Consider the following 19,965-nt stretch of genomic DNA (forward strand, 5'->3'; position numbering starts at 1 on the left):
TTAAATCTTAGTAAATGCTAAAGAACTGCTGTAAAACTTTGGAAATCAAAAATGCGGAAAATGTACTAAATTTAATTAATAAAATTCAGATAATAAAATTATAAGAATAATTACAGCTGATTCGATACACTTTTCAAGGGAATTAAATTCTTTTTCTATAAAATCATTAATAACTGGAATTCGATCGCGTTTCGTCTCTTTTGTACTTTAGAATCAAACTTTTATGTCAAATGCGAAAAAATACAAATTGATATAATACTTTAATTTAAATCTATGATTTTAAAAAAATACGAAAGAAATTCTCTGACACGATATAAGGCAACAGAATTGTAATATTTGTCTATGGAACAATTACATTAAACAGAAAATAAGTTTAATGAGTTAGGAAAGTTTTACAAAAATTACTGAAATAACCTTATATTCTACATTATGAATTTCGTTATGAAACATTTTCATCTTTACATGTATGGTATCGCTTTTGGATGTATGGTATATGTCTGGTATCGCTGACTGAAAAAGGGAGGTGCACAACTAGATGTTATAGCAATCCTTTATACAAAATTTCAGCGTTCTACTGCTAATCGTTTTTGAGCTATGCGAAATACGTACGTACACTGCGCAAAAAAAGGGGGGACAGTTCTGTATCTCCCTTTCTACTGGGCCGATTGACAAAATTCAAATGGCATTTTTCATGTCTCGAAAGCGCGACTTAGGATATATATTAGATTTATATATAGCATATTGTTCTAACAGGCATTTTAAGACAAAATCGGACTTTTTCTGAAACAACATACCCATTTTTTTTCCCATATCTCGATTTTACGACTCATATTGTGGCCAGATATTAAATTTTGTAAAATTTGGTGCGAAATTTACGGAGAAATTAAAAAATTTATCTTGGCAAATATTTTTCAGTTTACGCAAGAATAATTAACTTGGCGAACTTCTCAACATGTGGCGACTAATTTTCCTTTCCCTTCCATTATGCCACAACGGAAAATAAAGGCACCGCCTTCCTACCTTTTTACATTATGCATGAGCGGAAAAAAAAAAGTCACATCGTTTCTACTTCCTAATAATTATAGCAAAGCGTCTAAACTACATTTGATGTTTTATCGCTGTCAACAAATATACCAAATTCCAAAATAGGCCAATATATAAGTTCACGTACACCTTTGGAAATTTTGAATAAAAAACTGCAGTTGTTTGCAATTGGAAAAAAAGAGTCGTTTATTTTTTCAGAACGTATAGATATCATGCAAAAGAATCGTCCATATGGATTCATAAACGATCAAAATGGATATTTCCGTTAGAAAAAGATACCCGAAATTTTTCGAAATTGCTATACTTCCTTTACCTACTGCAAGGAGGTAAAAATGCACCACGATACAGACAACTTTTAAGTGATGAAAATAATCTGAACAGACAGGATCTTGTATAGCTTTTAAAAATCCGATTTTTCAATATCTAGACTCTAAATACGAACAAATCATACTTAAAATAAATTCTTTCTAGAAAGACAGACAAAAAACAAACGTATTTGCGAACATCGTATTCTTTTCAAACATTCCGGACACGTCTGAGAATAAATCCCCCCAGACCATCGCTTTCCGCAAGGAATACCGAAGATAAAAATATATTCCAGATAGACTCATAACATCCTATTCCTTTCGGCCAGAATTTCTAGGAAGTTGTTGGTCTGATCTAGAAGGAAATCTTAATTCCGGCCATTACAGAAAGAAAAGAGTAAAGAAAATGTTTCTTACTTACTTTATTAACGAAGTCGTCTTGGAGATGCCAGGTGCTGCGATTACAATTTCGCACGTCACGATGGCTGATAACGTTGCGACATCTCAGTTACACAGTGTTCTCAATACCTTTGCACTGCCAGCGTCACGGATTCCGCAAAAGCTCGTATTTTCGAAATTGCCCTGCAATAAACAGCATACATTAAAGCTTTAAATAACATTTTCGATCCCACATCTGAAGAAATCTATAAAATATCTGGGTAAGGGCGTCCGTCATCGGTAAAACTTTGTGCTGCCATTCTACAAAGCATAAGATATTTATGTTTCAAATATAATCAGAAAACATAGCGAAGTAAAAGAAGAAAGCTGACACTCACAATATATTTGTTATTCGAATTTAACCAATGAAAAAATGAAATGTATTAAAAAAATAAAGTGTTGTCACTGCGCGAATTAAAATGTTTTTATCTTCTTCGCGGCAGTGTTTTGTCGTTCAGCAAAGATATTTCATTTTTCTTTCGAAATTATTCTGTTTATTAATTTAAAAACTAAACGATTTAAAAGCAATAAACGCAGATTTATTTCAATTATTATATTATGAAATTTTGCGCACTTCAGAACAAGAGGAAAGTCACTGACTATATAGGATTTCAAAAACCATCCCACTTTCTTCATACTCAGGGCCTTTATGTTAGAACGTTGCATTCACGTCACCCATTTTAGGTTCACGCTGTCATTGTCAGTCGCTGTAAGTTAAAACCGTTAGATGGCACTGCTTTCGTTTACTCTTTAAAATAGTTTAGAACTTTGAAGAATAGCGTAGTCTTTAAATTAAAATTTAAGTGTCTATCAGTTTGTCTATCGAAAACGGCGAAGAAATCGGTAGCTGGCCGGCCGATGGTCATTTTGCGAAAGCTCATTTCCGAAAAATGACATAACCGATAAGCAAGCAAGTACCAGTTCTTGCTAAACCGTTACATGGGGCCATGTTAATTCTACGGTTTGATTCCAGGTTGGTGCTTTTTTGATATTTCGAAAATATAACTCCATTCCCCTAAATGAAACCGCTGCGCACTCCGTAAAGCTCAGGCAACGCAGGGTACTTCGGCTGCGGTGGCATATTATAACACGGTAGGTACAGGTGCAAGTTGAGGCAAGGCCGACACCTGTACATCCAAGTAGGCATATTAGGTATCGCCAAGTCTTGCTAACTACACTTACAAACACCCACGTCTTTTCCGGATTCGAACCCGGGCCTCACTAGCCACTATCCTTTTGTGTCACTAGTCATCAGTATAGGGCGTTGCAAGGATAGGGGAGTGAGGAAGAAGTGTCCCTGAGAGGAAAGAGTGATAATGGGACACACTAAAAGAGGAGCCAATAAATACTCGCCACTCGAGAGTAAGTATGTGGTGGGAGGTTACTCGAAGGGGGCAAGTCTGCCAAAGCCAGGACCCTCGTCCTGGAACAACCTTTCGAAGTTGGATATGAGGGCCTTGGATGACCCCTCAGGGGCGGCGGAGACCCCACAGTCCCTGACCGGCTTTATACGTAGCCTCAGCAAGGGCGAAAACGTTGTTACTAAATTTAAAAAAAAAACGTCGCTTTGCCATCTTTGCCTCGGGGCACCACTCCCTCGGCAGCAGATAAATTCGTCTCGGTGCCTTACCTTACTCCGACAGTCCCCGTCACTGGGACTATGAGGGCTAAACCCACATCGAGAAGGTCATGTATATCTAACTATTTCGCTCCACCAACCACAGCCAGAGGAACAGACACGACAGTACCAGTACGGTCCCTGCCAAGCCTGAACCAACCTAAGTACAATACTCGGGTTCTAGTCCTGTGAAGACTGTTTATATACCCCCCCTGCTGTTGAGACTGCCTGGGTACAGATCCTAACCAGTACTTCCCAGGAATTCTCCTGAGTCAACCCCCGGGGGAGGACTCGAAGGGGGCAACTGTAAATGCCAATATGCCTCGTCACTTTCTTTTCAGATTGTGCCTTTTGAGTTGGAAATAAGCCTTTGAGTTTTTTAATGCTCGCCACCCGGCCGCTGAACAGATTCTTCAGCTAGTAATAGTATAACAGAAAAAAAAAATTAATGACAATAGTTTTTAAGCTGCATGTTGGAAACTTATCTCTAGAATTAATATCCAGGAAGCATCTACAAAATTTTAAGACTAAATTCGTACAAAATCTAAAGTTGAAGAAAACGATTTGCTTATTTCTTAGAATTCAATCTTTGTAAGTCTATACAATGCTTGATACGTTTATACAGCTGCTCGATTCTTTCGAGGAACTCGTCGTTTAGATATCTGTTTAGGGTTTTGGTACGGATTTCTAAACTTCTTCAGTGCTATTAGAACATATATCTTTAAGATGAGGCTTCATTTTAGAAAAGAGAAAGTAATTTGCAGGTGACAGATATGGTGAATAAGGAAGGTGACAATTGTGATACTTTTTTGTTACGAACTGCTTGTAGCTAATGGAATTGCAGGACTGCACATTGCCGTGCAGCAGAAATCAACTGTTCGATGAAATTATTTCATACCCTTCGGTTTATTCTTATCGTTCATGAGTGCGCTAATAAGATTAAATAAGTTTTTACAATTTATTTTAGTACAGCAATGTTTGCCATGGTGCGGTAAACACGTTAAAAATAGGTTGCATTGACTGAATTATCAACGAATATATAGCCCTAAAATGATTATTTATGATTTATTTTGATTATGACGAAGAACGCAAATGTTATTTGCTATGGATGCGTGTGTGTGTGTGTGTGTGTGTGTGAGTGTGGCAAAGCCTCGAGGGCTATCTGCCTAAGAGGAGGGATGCCTTCGTGGAGGACTTTCTAAGGGAAACTGGCTCGTATACACGTTACACATGGGGAAAACCACGTAAACGCCCATGCAGCCAGCCCGTTCGCGGAATTCGAACCTCGGACCGAACTACCAGTGTTCAGCGACTTTACCGCTTGCTATGGATGCTTTCGTCGAGTAGTTTCTAAGAAAAACTGGCTGGTGTCAACGTTACACATGGTTTTCACTATAATAAATTTCGTATTATTTGAAGCCATATTGCATATGGTTACTATATACCTCTCGTGTATCCCAGCATTAAAAATAATCGTTTTGTTTGGGAACACATTTATACGCGAACAGTTGTTTTTCACATTTTAAAACCGATAAGAAAAGAACCCGATTGACTGATTGGCATCTACAACCCACGATAAAGATAATTTCAAGTAATTTATCTAACCCTACAAACTTTATCAAAATCTAATATCATCAATCGCAAAACTGTAGTAAGGAATAAAATTTCCAATTATTTGCACACACGCGCATATACATTTTTATTTATGCACCGAAGAAAAATTAATCTATTATAGGATAAAATTAGATTATCATTATTTATTCTCAGGTTTTGTCCCCCTCGCAAAAGTTTCTCCGAAAACTTACAATTTTTTCATACTTTGCATGTTTTTAGGTTAAATCTATGAAAATTATTTTATGATTTATTATTATTTAATTATTTTATGCTGGATTTATTAGAAAGGAATGCCAGTCTACGAATTGAATATTCAGCTGTCACTAGGTTTGAATTACAATTGTAACCAATAAATATCTCTTACAAGTACCAAACTTTAGATTTCAGATAAAAAAAAATCAATAGAAATTTGAGTTTTTTCCCCTTTATCATACTATAATTATTTTTGGCATCAGGTTTTCATAAATATTTAGTAAGCGAAACTTCAAATTTATTTAAAATATATTTTATTTTGTTAATAATTTCTTTTTTTCATTTTGTAAAAAAAAATTCTGGCTCCTCAGTTGTTCTCAGATCGGGCATGCGAATCGCATGCTATTAAAGTTCGACACACCTACTTTAATGAATGAGAGAGAGTTAGTATAGATATAGATGTTCCAACGATAGGAATCAGATAGTAAGATGCACGCTGAAATCAGAAATCATCAATCTCAGCAACAGAAGACGTATTCGTATTCTTCCGACATTGTTGACCCCCCTCTTTTCTTTCTACATTCACGAAAGAAGGTTGTTATTTTTCTAGAGAAGAGAAAAGTCTTATCTTTCTAGACAAAAGATCACGGGTAGCGTTTTTGAAAGGTAGAAGAAAAATATGCTATCCTGCTTAAAGTTGTTAAGAAAATATTAAACTGTGGCATATTTACATCAAACTAAAACTCGCAGCATTAGCGAGTAATTAGAAAAGCCTGATAAAACCTCGAAAATCTGCGTCCATCTTATTTACGCAACCTAATAATAGTTAAGAACTTTACTAAAATAATTTATCACTAATTTCTTAAATTTTATATTATAAGAAAATAAATTTTTTTAACCCAAAGGGACGTTATGTAAAAAAGGGGCTGTATATAAAGACAAATAAAGAAAAGAATTGTATTTTTTATCAAAAAAATTAGCATAAAATTAATGTAATTTACACATTCATAGCATTAACTCGTACTCCAGATGTCACTTGTACTCTTGCATCCTATTTAGCGACAGGGGCGTGCTTGCATGTTTTTTTCACTTTGTGGAAGTCCAGCTTCATTAACGTTACCTGCAGTCGCGTATGTTGAAAACGATTTTTCAGTTATATACGTTGTTTCGAACGGCATTAATTTGTTTACAGCTGTGTAAGAAACTTCTAGATATCCTGCGTGAATTTACAATAAAAAATTTAGGAGTTGCTGTTACTTAAATTTAGATTTTGGTAGGGTACGAACTGCGCGAAATTTGATCGAAAATCCCCTCCCCCTTTTATCTAATCCACGAACTGCGCGACGTTTCCTACCCTTTCTTTCTTTACCAAGAAGATTGGGTGCTACAAAAAGTCATTTATCGCAATTAATGGGACATTTTATTGAGACTGCAAGCCTCTATTTTCGTTTATCAATATTGTAAAAATTGTGCATACAAAACAAATGTTAATTTAAAGTCTGGCATGTGCTAAAGTAAAAATGAATTTCTTTTACACTCATTTTAAAGTTTTATGATGCTTAAAATGATGAGCCAGATCTTTTTTATTCTCTGTAAGAATTAAAACTTTCCAAGTTGTAGATTTTAGTCGCTGATATATAACATACATATATCAGTTTTGAATAATAAAATTGATAGTTTAATTACATACACAAAACTGATACATAATCAACCTATCAACTATCGTATTTGTAGCGCACCTTAAATAAGTTTCTTGTCTACATAAATACTAACAAATCTTCTTAGATAGCAGAATGGTTTTAACTTTCAAATTTACCATAGGTAAACAGTTCTAATTTAATTTAAACAATTCTCTTTATTAAATCTAAAAATTGGATTTCTTAAGTGGTTCTAAATTCACACTAATATTATTGCAATACATTGCAGTAGTAAGCTTTCCATTTTTAGTCACTGAAGTTATTTTAAGGTTATTTAACTTTCTTACAAATTCCATATTTTAATACTAGAAACGTTTAAATATTTATTCTGTTTTCCAGTTACTCTACCTGATGTACTTTGTCATGCATTTAATTTCCAATGCACATTTAATTAATAAATTCATAATTATGAGCGTCTGAAGAATTTTCATAATTAACAAACAAACAAACAAACAAAAAAAAAAAAAAAACGCTCGAACTCCCTTATATTCATATCTTGGAATTTTCAGTTCTCTTTTAATCCATTCCTTTTTTCCATGTTATTGCACTGTATTCAAGTTTTTATGTATGTAGAATTTACATATTTTGTATTTTATTTATGCCAATTTATATTTAAATGATAATTTTTACAAATTCTCGCATCATAACTCTAGTTAACAGAAGATGTTTCTAACACTTTGGTAAAGTTTAGTCTTCAGCACGCAGCTCATTCTCCAACCTAGTTTCAGGCTGAATTATTTGTAAAATTAATTATTTGAAATTATTTGTTAACAAAAATGGTCGTTAAACTACGCTAATAATATTTCTAACTGTTGTAATTTATAATATAACGAGTTCATGTGATTTATAATATAATTCATTTATAATTTTTTCAGCAGTATTGAAATTAATAGCAGATACTGATAATGTTATACATTTAGATTACAATGATTTAGCTTACCATTGCCTTCTTCACTGATGCTTTTATGCTACATTCCTAATATTTCATAATGCCATACAGATAAGTTTAACTCATTCACCAAACATGTAAATCTCTAATTCAGCTCACTTTTGTTCTTATCTGTGCTGTATCTTCTATTTTCCTTAATATATTGTTCAGCCTAATTTCAAAAGGTCTTATGATCAAGCGGAAAAGTCACTAAACATTAGTAGTTCAACCCGAGTTTCCAATCCCAGAGATCTGGCAGCTCTTTTTTTTTTTTTTTTTTTTTTTTTTTTTTTGTACTTATTTACTGTGTAAAAATGTATCGTAAAAATTTTTTCAGTTCATGAAGTAAAAATACTTTTTAATTTATTCTTTAAAAATATTGCAAAAATTTTCACCTTGGCAAAGCTTTTTACAAATACCTCTAACAAGAAAAAAATAAGGAAAGAAATTAACTCGTTTTCGGTGATTGATTCCTCGGTGCAAATTATATGTAACTTTTTCCAAAAGCATAGAGTTTATATGGATATCAATAAATTAAGATTATTTTTCCATCTAATTTTCTTAACATGTTTATTCCAGAATTTTCTTTTCACACTGTAGCGCTTAACCTTATGAGTTCTATAATCATTCAATTTCTCTAGCCATAACAACTTTGCATACCTTCTGACAAGCAGTTATATTTTTAACCACTATATTTTATTTCCTGTTGACTATCAGTACATTATTCACTTGTTTCCCAAGTGCAAATATTTATTTTATACGCAAATCTACGTAAAATAGCAATAAAACTTCAGTTATGCGGAGCTCCTGATCGATTGCTTGTTTTAAATTGAATGAAATTAAGATTAATGTTACTGTTAATTAGCTTGTTATTAATTTAATTATACATTTCTAATTAATTATATGCTCGGATATTTCCAAGTATATTACACAAACTTTTGCATCCCATTTTTTTAATTTTGGGTTAAAAAAATAAACTTTTATTTATTGAGAGACCTGATTGATTATATTAATTTGCAGTACTGTTTATATAATTCTTTTCTTCTAGATAAATTTTTGAAATAAACTTCTTAGCATAATAATTTAAATTTATTTATAATTTATACATCAGTGTTCCAAACGCGTAGTAATGTTGTTATAATAGATTTCACGCTAAGCTTTTTTAAAATTTAACTATTAATTTCTGCAAACATTTACATGATTACTTTAGTTAACAAAAATATTTTAACACACTTTGATATGGAATAATCGTTTGCACGCCAGTGAACTCTATTAAATTTTCAAGTCCAGTTCAGACATCTTGACTATTATTGATGTAATTTATAAAAAATATAATTGGTATGCTTTATTATTATTTAATTTATGATATTATTATAATAAATGAAAGATGTTTGTAATGCTAATATGTATGTTTACAAATACCTTTTATTTTCTTTGTTAGCTCTCACATTTATTACTGTTATTCAAATAATTAGCCTGCTTGTTAGATATTTTTTTATTTGTTCTTGTGATGTGTAATTTTATTTCTTTATTTTATTTTCCTCTTGGCTACAATTGGCTTCGAAAAGTTAAATTGTAACCCTGTAAGCAACAGGGGGAAGAAATTTTGATTGGCGCAGTTGGACTATAGCAGGACCCGGGGGGGGGGATTTTCATTTGCGCAGTTGGAGTACACCCTAGATTTTAACCTCGAATCTATTGATATGTCGATAGGTTGTTCCCTTTCTTTTATTGGCAAACTTTTGATTTATCGCAGTACTGGAACGAATTTTTTATCCAGTTATATTTAGGTTTTTCTTCCGGTCGATAGTCTTTTATAGTTTTTCCCAACTGAAAAAAGTGCTCCATTATCTAATTCTTAACATTGTCGTCTACATTCATTTCATTTTGTATAAGAATGTTTAATTTTGCAAAGCATCGTTCACTGTGGGGGGTGGTTCTATATCTCCCGTTCTCCTGGGCCGATTGACTAAATTCAAATTGCGTTTTTTATCTCTTGAAAGCGCAATTTACAATATATATTTGATTTATATATAGCATTGTTATAACATAGGTATTTTGACACAAAATCGGACTTTTTCTGAAATTACATACCAATTTTTTTTTTCCATATTTCGATTCTGCGACTTAAATCATGCCTAGATATTAAATTTTGTAAAATACGGTGCGAAATTTAAAGAGAAATTCAAGAATTTACCTTGGCTCAATTTTTTCAGTTTGAGCCAAGAATAATTCACTTGGGGGACTTCTTAAAATATAGCAACCTATTTTCCTTTCCCTTCCATTATGCCGGAGAGGAAGGCACCTCGTTCCTACCTTTTTAAATTGTGCATGAGTGGAAAAAAGGTCACATCGTTCCTACTTTCAAATAATTTTAACAAAGTGTCTAAGCCACATTTGATATTTTATCACTTTCAACAAATATGCCAAATTTCAAAACGCACCAATATGTAAATTCACGTATATCTTCGAAAACTTCGAATAAAAAACTAACTTTTGGCAAGTATGCTTAGAAATACATCTACTTTAAGGTGATGGTAAAATATTTATAGATCATAATCCAAAAAGTTTTTGAAAAATTTATAAAAATTATTTAAAAATACAAATTAAAAAATTTAATTATAAAATATGGGTGAATTTTATTTGGAATGGACCTGAATTTTGAAATGTGAAGGGATGAATCAAGTAAGTTTAATAAAAAATAGAGATTAATAAATATATATACCAAATTCAACTAACATGGAGCAGCTAAAATTTTGAGAGCTCATTTTTTAAAAACTGCTCGTGCGACTTTTTAAAAAAACTTAGCAATTTGGCATAATTTGAGTCATAGAATCGAAATATGGAAAAAAATTCGCATGTTATTTCACACAAAGTCTGATTTCAAAATACCTACATTAGAACAATGCTATATATAAATCTAATACGTATCCTAAGTCACGCTTTGGAGACATGAAAAACGCAAATGGAATTTCGTCAATCGGCCCAGTAGGATAGGAGATATAGAACTGTAGCCCCCTTTTTTTTTGCTGCGCAGTATACGTATTCTTTGACACATGATGACAAGCTGTTAAATTTTAAAACCAATCTGCAACAGAATACATCTTTATATTTAGTTAACAAACACTAGTGTGAATGATTTTAAATTTACTTCTCGAATTCTTATTTTGAGTCACGAAACCCCGGGGTTTGCCTTGAGCGCAGTATGAAGAACACTGATTTATAGTAATAAATAATTGCTTAGTTAGAATGTTCAAAATCCTTACATGTATAGTTGTGGCTCCTTGATATTCTATTGCGGCTCTTGAATATCCTGAATTCTAATAATGCAGTCCGACGGACATAAAGTTTGGCCACCCCTGTATTATTATTCTATATAACATTGCTTTCAATGCTCTATAATATTACCCTTCTAATATTTTCTTGGAATGCTCATTAAATCACTGGATGGATCTGTTACTGGAGCACTTCTCCTTACGTTTTCCAGGATATCAAACTTTCACAAATTAATGTCTTTAAAGGAATTTAACGGACACACTGTAATACTGTTTTCAGAAAGTTGACAAACAGACGGAAACAATGAAAAAAACAGTGACAAACATTTTTTGAACCGACTTGTGAGGTAAATTATGTAAATAAGACAACATTTCTCTTTCTTTTTTTTTTTTTTTAACGTGAAAACTCCTTAACAAAAAGATGGATATTTTCAAACCTTAGTATTTACTCATTCAGTTATACATAATCTGAAGCAAGATTTTAAAACTAAAAGCTTTCAAAATATGGATAATAAAATATCCATTTCGACAAGTTTCTTATTGCACAACATCAGCATTTTTCCGTAAGTTGGCACGTTTGTATTTTTGTCTATATCTGATCGTCTGACTCAAATCTGAGTCATTTTGACAACAGAAGATTTTCATTTTCAGCATTTTTATTTCTCCTAACCTTTGGTTTTACCCTATTAAATAGATTTCTTAGCGATCGTCAAACACTTTATTCTGTTTATTAGACTAAACTCACCGTACTGCCAGGATCTGAGTTTCGTCATAACAGAGATTAACAAATCTGTCTTCCGTTGTTACATGCGAAAACAGCAGCAAAAGCATTGTGGACGAGAATGCTGCGGAAAAAACAACGCACAGCGAAAACGCCGTCATACCAAACAATCGTGGGAGGGGGGGGGGGATAGAAAACATCGCCTTGGAAAATGAGCGATTCAAAAAGTTTGCAATTCAGAAACATCGTGGTCGAAAATATCGTGATGAAAAATAAAGCGCCTAAAAATCAACGCATGGCGATAACACCGTAAACATGCGATTTTCAGGCTGTAAAAGTTGTAAGCGCATGTTCACATAATGATTTGTGAGCACAAGAAGGAATGAGAACATTTTTACTTTTATATTTTGAATTAATTAATTTTAATGAAAAACTAAGAAGGAAACTTAAGCATTCAAAAACGGAAAATGAGTAGAAAATTAATGCTCGTACTTATGGCTGTTAACAGAATTTTATAATTTGATAATTCTTTTAAACAATTTTAATAACTTTTTAGATTTATTTTTCCTAAACGTTTAGCAGTAACACTTTATAAAAAAGATTAATTAATTAATGATATTTATTATTTAACTATGTAAGTTTAAATTCTCCCAAATCATTATGCATTTACAATTTTTAAAGCCTAAAAAACGCATGTCTGCGATGCTATCGTCATGCGATTATCTGTAGGTGCTATACTTTTTACCACGATATTTTCGACCACGGTGATTTTAAACTGCGAAAGTTTATGAACCACTTTATTTTCGATGACGATGTTTTGTAAGAAAACTGATGGACGATTTCACTGCGTATAAGAAAATATCTGATGTATACACCACATGACTTCCTTGTACGAAATATTAAATTATAAGCATTTTTTTCTTGAATTTCATTTAAAATGATTGGATTGAATTAAATCTACTTCGTCGACAGTGCATAAACCACAATAGAATAAATGCACTCTTTAAAATTCACTATATTTGTTTACTATATCGGCATTCTGAATGCACAAAATTTATATCATTTGAAGAATTATCGTTGCCACATGTTCTATTCAATTACTATAATAAAGCTAAAACGATGTATGAAAGAAATTATGCAAACAAAACAGAAAAGAAACGGTTTTCAAAGACGATTTAGTATTTCTCATTCAATTAATTCAGTTCTCACTTCGCGACAAGGCAAAAATACATAAAAACTCAAAATATCTGCATTAAAAGTTACGAAGTAAATCTTAAACACTTATTTCCTCGAAAAAATTCCAGAAAGGATTAAGCATGATTTAATTCGCAATAATAAATGAAGGCGTTATTTTTGTGTTGCGAAGCTTAGTCTCTATAGATTGGCAACAAATCTATCATTTAACAAAATTTATATCATTTAAAGAACAGAATTATCTAATTGTTGCCACATGTTCTATTCAAATACTATAATAAAGCTAGAACGATGTATAAAAGAAATTAAGCAAACAAAACAAACAGTTTTTCACGGACGATTGAGTATTTCCCATTCAATTAATTCAGTTCTCACTTCGCGACAAGGCAAAAATACATAAAAACTCAAAATATCTGTATTAAAAATTACGAAGTAAATCTTAAACACTTATTTCCTCGAAAAAATTCCAGAAAGGATTAAGCATGATTTAATTCGCAATAATAAATGAAGGCGTTATTTTTGTGTTGCGAAGCTTAGTCTCTATAGATTGGCAACAAATCTACAATTTTGCTGTTTCAAATGTAAACAAATATGCCCTCCATGTTATTTAAAACTTAACCGCACTTAAACAGCTTTTAAATTGTTCATAATTGTACAACTATTGCTTCCAGAATTACGAAAGGCACAAATTCCTTAACCGGATGATAAAAACAACATAATTCAATCATTTTTAAAGCAAAAAAATATACAATTTACAAACATATAAGAGTAAAGAAACCGAGATCACTGAGCCGGATAACAGAGTGGATATGTATATAAATATATTTATATACATTTGGAGCGGCCGATTGCAAACAAAATACGAGGTGCACATCTACATGTTATAGCAGTCCTATATATAAAATTTCGACGTTCTGATGCTACTCGTTTTTGAGTTATGCGAGATAAGTACGTACGTTCGTACAGACGCCACGAAAAATTCTCTTCAGAATTCATTTTAAAGCAGTTTTATAATTTTTTTGGAGAAAAAGAGTCTTTTATTCTGTCCTTACGTACAGATATCACGCAAAAAAAAAAAAAAAAAAAAAAAAAAAAAAAAGATATCACGCAAAAACATCGTTAAATTGCATTCGATAGCGGTCAAAATAGATATTTTCGTTGAAATATGTTGCCTGAAACTTTTCGCAATTACGATACTTCCTTTTTACTTCGTACAAGGAAGTAAAAAGGCATATCATAATGCCCTGCAAACCTTACAATAACTTGCTTACGAAACGCAACTAGTTATGCAGCTGTTCTCCTAAAAGACGAAAGTAAATCCTTGTAATCATTTCATTTTGTTACAGATTTTTTTATTCTTGTTATACATATAATATCTTCAACACTGAATGTCGTAAAAGACAATGTACATGGTAAAAGAACGACAGTTCATTTTTTAAATACCCGTTCTAAATTTATGATATGGATGAATCAATGAAGTACAGTAATTATATTTCCTCATTCTTACACATTTTTTAAATTAAATATGTCAAAGAAGACAGAGCTATATGCCTGAGAAAAAACAGGTTTTTTTTTTTTTTTTTTTTTTTTTTTTTTTTTTTTTTTTTTTTTCGTTTTGTTTGTTCAGAACTTTCTCTTAAGGAAACTGATTAGTTATTTAAAAACTAACAACTTCAATCGATTTTATTTTATTATTATTATTTTCATAACATGTCTTGTTGCTCTATTTCTTTTTTTACAGCTAAACATTGTTTATTATCTTCTTTCAATAATTTTTTCTGCTTGTGTCTTCTTAGTGCATGGAACTTTGGAACTTTGCGGTTATACTGGCTTTCAGCAGGAAATTAAAGTCCTTCTCTTGCCAGTTCCTGATGTGATCCCATGTGGGGCCTGACAGAGTAGAAACCTGAAAGAAATTTTCTCTCGTGGAGGTAGAAGTGTGCTGGAGAGAGAAAAAGAGAAAAAGAAGCACTTTGCTCCTGTACTGCTACATCTTGGATGGAATCCGCCTAGCAGGGGCCGGAGAAAGAAACTTCGGATGACCTGTGTAAGATAGCCCGAATACTAACTATTCATTCGTCGGAGCCAGTCACGTGGGAGGTCACCCTCCCAGAAACTGACCCCGATCGATGCTGCTTGAAAACCAGAAAACTGGAACTTAGAATTCTGAACTCAAGAGGTGGGCGGCAAATGGGCGAAGGTTTTTGTCTTCAGCCAGGATTTCGTAGATAAGAATGTCCGTGAAATTAGCGGGATTCACATTGATAATATTATTAAAAAAGTTGTTGTTTATTCTGCTGAGGTAGTCCTGAATAGTATCTATTTTTAAGTCGGAGTGGAGAGTCCTATTCCGAACATAGTAAGGAGCTTTTGTGATGATTCTTAGCACCTTATTTTGAAGCACTTGAAGTTCGCTAATTTCGTTTGCTTTGTAGTTTGCCCAGGCTGGGGAAGCATACGTGAGAATGGGTCGGATGACAGTTTCATAAATCCTCTTTTTCAGTCTGAGGGTGAGGTTTTCATTCTTTAGGAGAGGAAAAAGCCTGAAAATGATCCCGGTGCTTTTCCACTTACTCTAAGCATATGATCCTTCCAATTGTAGTTCTTGTTAAGGGTAACTCCCAGGTAATTAGCTTTATCAACTGTAGGGATGATTTTGCCAAAAGGTTTAACCTCAGTTCTGACCCTTTTCCTCTGTCTGCGATTTCGAATGAGTAGAATCTTGGACTTTTCTGGCTGAATGCACGTTTTCCAGCGACTGCACCACCCCTCAATAGCAGGGATTTTGGCCTGAATTCTTGACAAGGCATACTCTGGGTTTAGAGACTTGGTGGCTATCGCTGTATCATCAGCGTAGCTGGCTGCGAGAACATTTGTATCCTCGGAAAAGCAAGGGAAATCGTTGGTATAGATGATGTAAAAAAGCAGGCCTAAAATTGACCCTTGAGGAATACCTGCGTAAATATTTTTGACACATGAAGTTGCATTTCCAACTCCAACGGTGTAAGTTCTATTTTCAAGGAAGGACTTGATAATGAGTATCAGATTTCTGGGGAAACCGAGATGAATTAGCTTATAGATTAGCCCTGGATGCCAGACGCGGTCAAAAGCCTTTGCCACGTCTAGCATCAGGATAGCAACACTCATTCTGTTGTGCATAGCCGCGCCGATGAACTCCGTGAGCCTGACTAACTGCGTTGTGGTCGAAAGTCCTTTCCGGAAACCGTGCTGGTGATCAACGAGAAAGTCCAAGTTTCCTTGCATTCTGAGATAAATAATACGTTCCAGGATCTTGTTTATGGAGGACAGCAGGCTGATGGGTCTAAAGTTTGCCGGGTAATCCTGTGTTTTCCCTGGCTTAGGAATCATCAGGATGCTTGCTTGCTTCCAGAAAAGCGGGAAATAATTTTGATACAAACATGCATTGAGAATGCCTGTTAATTTGCATACGGTCTTAAAAGGCATGTTTTTCAGCATCTGGTTCGTGATCTTGTCCTTTCCTGGAGCTTTCTTTAATTTAAGTCCCTTAATAATGTTCTGCACTTCGTGCGGCGTGGTTAGTTTGATAGAAGGTTCCGTAGAAGGGGAGTGCAGCCATTGATCGTTAAGGTAATGAACTTGAATGTCCGAACTATGATCTGAGGGAAAGGAATTTGGAATGAACTGTTTAGAAAGGTGTTCCGCAAAAGGTTCCGCTTTGTCTTGATCGGAGTAAGCAAATCCGTTATCGCATTTAAGCGGTTTTCTGGCAGAGCAGGGGCGTTTTAGTGTCCTTGTATGACGTCAGATGGCGCCAGGTTCGTCGTTGATCTTTTCCATCTTATCCTGCCATAAGCTAGAACGATGGTCCTGAATCTTTTGCTTGATCTTCCTATTAAGCCTGTTAATTTGAGTTTTGATAGCAGGATCCCAGGTGAGATTAAATTCCTTTCGGAGATGATTTCGAAAGCAGATTATTTCACGAATATTGGCAGGAAGCGTGTGCTCATGTTTGACACGGTCAACCTCAGTCGTAGCTAGGGACTTAGCAGAATGCAGGTACGAAGTAAAGTCTGTTATAGCACGTTCAATATCCGAAGTGCTTTGTAGCGAGTCACAATTAAAATTAGTGGTCATCAAAGTATTATGATAAAGATTCCAATCAGTATGCTTAATTGGCGGTTGGTTCTTAGCATTTTCCACTCCAAGGTAAGCAAGCACAGGTACATGATCAGAAGACATGTCACATGTTACCGTAATAGCCATAGGAATATTGAACGTCGTAATAAAAATATCCAGAATGTCAGGCCGATGGTTGAGTATATTTGGCCTATAGGTAGGCTCATCCGGCACATGCAGAAAGACAGGGTAATTACACACAAAATCATGCACTATGTGTCCATTATAATTCGAGTTGCGGCATCCCCAGTCGAGATGCTTTACGTTTAAATCGCCACCTAGAAAGGTGGGGAAGTCTGAGTTAATAAGTCTATCCAGAATTTCAGCACTGAGCTTGTTCCCAGGGCGGTTATACATCGCACAGAAAGTGACATCCCCAATGTTGGGTAGATTCACCATCACTTTAACACTTTCCATTCCATCACAATTTTCTGCACTTTTCAGATATGAATCAAATGTCCTTTTAACATAAATGAGCACTCCGCCACCACGGTGGTGGAGTCTGTCACTACGGTAGCTCAAATAATTGGCTATCCTTAAGGAGTGCGAAGGGTTAGCATGGGTTTCTGTAATTAAGCAGATGTCTACGTCATTTTGCTGGATAAATTCATGAAGTTCCGGTATCTTGGAGGTAACGTTCTGCGCGTTCCAGAGCAGGATCTTAACAGGAGAACTTTGCCGGGAGGTGGGATTATCCATGGTTGGGGGAAGCTGGCCTGACTGTGTCCTCTATCATAGAGGCGGTAGGAAGTGCCTTCGCTACATCAGCAAACATAGAGATGGCTGTTGTGAGCTTTTGAATTACCGCATTAGCTTCGTCGAGCTTTGCTTGAAGCTCACTGAGTTGTGGGAAGGTTGCTTGTGGCGCCATCTGTGGGGGAGTAGCATTACTACTGTTGACTACTCTATCTGCATATGATATGCCTTTTTGCACAAAGGATGGGCGAGGCTTGGGGTAGAACGAACAACCTTTAAAACTGGCAGTATGAGGAAGTCCGCAACGACAGCACTTTGGTGGCACATCCTTGGGCTTGGGGCAGTCACGGGACTCATGCCCCTGACCACATTTGACACACCGTGGTGCGTGACGGCATTGACTTTGAGCGTGGTAAAAGTCTTGGCATCGGAAGCACTGCGTGATACCGCGTCTACCTCTGTATCTTTCAACTGTTATCTTTAGCCTCATAAGATACTTTAGATTATTAAAAATGTCCTTGGTTTTCTCATTCCTTTCTAGCAAGATCAGAAATAGAGGCATAAGCTGATATGAATGAAATTTAATCTTTTTGTCGTAAAGGAGGTCCATGATGTTACGATAAGTCTCACTTGAATTGACTTTGATTTCAAATTCATCTACGGCTTTCATCTTTGCATTAAATTCACTGTAGCCGGAGTTATCCAATAGATCAGTAATATCCTTCCATTTCCAGTTTGAATCCTTAATGACAATCGGCGGAAGCTTCGAGCTTCTTTTCGGAAACTTAAATTCTTCAGATACATGAGCATCACTTATTTGCCCAGCCGGGCACGTGACCTCATCTGTATTTCTAATAGGCCGCAACATGCTTTCCGTCAGGGACGTACTTGCAGCCGGCTTCTCGGAGGATTCACTAGATGGCGCCACTTTAGCGTGGTTACTGGTCGCTACTTTAGATGGGTTTGTGGAGGAGATTTCATTCGGCTTTTTGGATGAATCATCAGCTTTTGCAGCCCTCGGTTTCATCCTGCGTTTTACTGCAACATCGCCTTGGGTAGTTGAGTGAGTACTTCGTTCAGTACCATGGGTATGAGCTTTTTCGGGAGGAAGCTGAGTTAGCACATGGTATTTTTTTTTCAAATCCAATTCGGCTGACTTTTCAGGGCTGAGCGGCCGTTTAACACTGTGGCTGGGGGTAATCCATTCCATGCTTGAATCCACATCGTTAGAATGGTTAGACTCAGATTGAGAGGCCAAATCTCTTTCCGTGTTATTTATTATATCCATAAATCTGTTCAGGAATGCCAATTCAACTTGCTCATAGGGGGTCAGGCTATCATTCCTGGAAGTCAGTGCATGAAAGCGATCCACAATTTGCTGAATAATTGACATTTTCCAGATCAAGTCCAAGTCAAGAAAATTAGAGCTAGGCAAGAAATAGGGCACGCAAGGACCTTTTACAGTCCCCAGAACACAAGGTTCAACGGGAACAAACCTTCTGTATGTGCCAACAAGTGCAGAAATATGCGAGCAGTTAGCAGAGTAACGGCAATCAAGAGCGAGGAAAAACTCACCACCGAATACCGCCCTTAGTGCATTTGGAACTTTGGAACTTTGCGGTTATACTGGCTTTCAGCAGGAAATTAACCTTAGTGCATCTTTGTTTTTCGGCCTTTTATATTTATTTTTGTATCGACTCCAACAAAAAACTGAACGGTTTTAAAACCTTGAATCGTGTGCGCGCGCTTGTTGCGTCATCAAAGTATTGTGTATTTTTGTCTTTGTTGAGGTATTTGTAATCGCATTCTTACTGGTTAAAAGGAAGTATAGCTTTCTGTCACGTCCGATACATACATTAGCTTTCAGCCAGGTTCGAGTTATTCTGAAACTTAATCCCATTCTTTATGTTATTTTGATTGGTTACTTATTGTGTCTTGTTTATGATTTGTTAAACCATGATCTGTTATAAAGTTATACTTTTGGTTTGGATTTGTTTCGAGCTGGTTGTCTTTCACGCATCCGGATTCTTGGTAAGCATTTTCAAGCTTTGTTCTTAGCGATTGTTTTCTTTTGATGAAAAATGC

The 19,965-nt window shown here is 34.9% G+C and overlaps 1 protein-coding gene across 5 annotated transcripts in view; it reads right to left on the reverse strand.

The window, feature by feature from the left end:
• LOC118192727 (uncharacterized) overlaps positions 1-19,965 on the reverse strand; it is a 305,586-nt gene that overhangs the window by 260,193 nt on the left and 25,428 nt on the right. For all 5 annotated transcript variants that reach the window (XR_015040322.1, XR_015040321.1, XR_015040324.1 and 2 more), the window contains exon 2: positions 1,771-1,931. The gene's annotated coding sequence lies outside the window, so the exon portion shown is untranslated. The remainder of the gene's footprint in view (positions 1-1,770; positions 1,932-19,965) is intronic.

Source organism: Stegodyphus dumicola, chromosome 3, assembly GCF_044657685.1.
Source record: "Stegodyphus dumicola isolate Sdum_Otavi_A_Nest chromosome 3, ASM4465768v1".
In the NCBI taxonomy this organism is placed as follows: Eukaryota; Metazoa; Arthropoda; class Arachnida; order Araneae; family Eresidae; genus Stegodyphus; species Stegodyphus dumicola.